Consider the following 1,784-nt stretch of genomic DNA (forward strand, 5'->3'; position numbering starts at 1 on the left):
CTATTTGCATAGTATCACCCAATCATTTGGTAGGGATTACAGAGACATGGATAGAAGAACCATATTAAGAAATGTCACTTCACCACAGGCCCCCCTTGGACTCGCCTAGTCATTTCTCTTTCATACAAGAAAATTTAACTTCCACTCTTTTTTCAGTTAAATCTTCTACAGTGACAATTTTTATAATCCCAATTAATCCTATTAACAATCACTTATACCTGAATCATGTAATCTGATCCATATCTTACCCTACCCTCTCTTCTCTAGACTTGTCAGGAAAAGAGAAAGTTATTCCATGGGACCCTCTGTTGTTCCACTCATTTTGAACCTAAATCCATCCATGTAAGTTTATAAGCCAGCCACTTTATGCCTTTACTACTTCCCATTTGGATATTCACTTTATAAATTGCCCATCCCTATCAATTCAGTACTCTTAGGAGACAAGCATGTTCTTTAATGTGAAGAATCTCAATTCTACTTGGAACTTTGTGTATCTGCATCCAAAGAAAAGGCCATCTGTTGATATTGCAGCAATATACATCAACTCACTGGGTTAATATTTTTCTCTTTTCATTGGTCAGATTCTACTCATATAGGCTAGAAGAACCCCCAAATACATTGCCTGGAAATTATCTTAAATACCTATCCAAAACATTCCATGAAGCCATCATTAAACTAAACAAGTTAGTCCAGTTAACAAAGAATGTCTGCCATGAACATGGCATTCTTGTAAAAGATTGTATGAGTGTAAACTGACAACAGTCCATGTAAAGTATACATTATAAACTTAAGGTGCAAAAAACCTAAACTAATGGTGATAAAATAATGTGGGTAGAGATTGTGAGAATGGCGATACTATACAAAGGACACAATCGCTGTCATTTAACTCTTTATGTAGACATTGTGAATGGATGTGTGTTCGGTTTTGTATATTAGGAATTGTAGAGACTGTATATTGTGGTGAAGTGATTATTTGATAGGACTCTTCTATCCATAGTCTTTGTAACTCAGTAAAAACTTGGGACTCTAACATGGGAATTGGTTGGTTTTGCCATCTCACTGGGTTTGAAATGATCCATTTCAGAAGCAGAAAGGGGATCTCACTACCATCAATAAATAAGAGCCAGGAATGGAGCACATCCTTTGGAATGATGGACTTCCACGATCCAGGAGACAAAGAGCTTTGACACCAGAGGAGTGGCAGAGGAAGGGCAGCAGCAGAACTAAGAGATGGCAGACAAGATAGGATGATGAACTTCCTAGCTCCCAGAGCTAGGAATGGAGTGCTTTGGGCAGGAGACTCACTTGTGTAATGGGATGCCTCCAAGCACTTAAGTAGAAGAGTTGGTTTGCTCGTGGATGGAGCTAGAGCTGAGTGCCTTTGGGCTGGGGCTTATGGCAAAGTAAGATGGCCTTTGTACCTTTATCAGCTAAAAGAACTTTGTAACATCTCCCAAGCAAGACAAAGGCCAAAGGGCCTTTGTGGTTGAAAGGCTGGGGAACGGAGAAAGGCCTGCCAGCAAGCATGTCTAAGAAGAGGCTGTCCTGACTGAAGAACTGTGTCCTCAGCATTTCTGATCCTGAATTTTAACCTGTTAATTTTCTCTAGTAACCCCTATAATTGTGGGTGTTGTCAGGGAGTTCTGTGTGGCCATTGAAACAGATTATATAACCTAAAAGATAAATAGATTGCTATGGGAAAGACAGTAGAAGTCAAAATGGATAAGAAAGTTTAGAGAGTAGAGGTATGTTTGACCTCCACTTCATAGGATTGGCCTTAGTCT

The sequence above is a fragment of the Echinops telfairi genome, unplaced genomic scaffold, assembly GCF_000313985.2.
Source record: "Echinops telfairi isolate 266 unplaced genomic scaffold, ASM31398v2 ScPeMD7_7;HRSCAF=31, whole genome shotgun sequence".
NCBI lineage: Eukaryota > Metazoa > Chordata > Mammalia > Afrosoricida > Tenrecidae > Echinops > Echinops telfairi.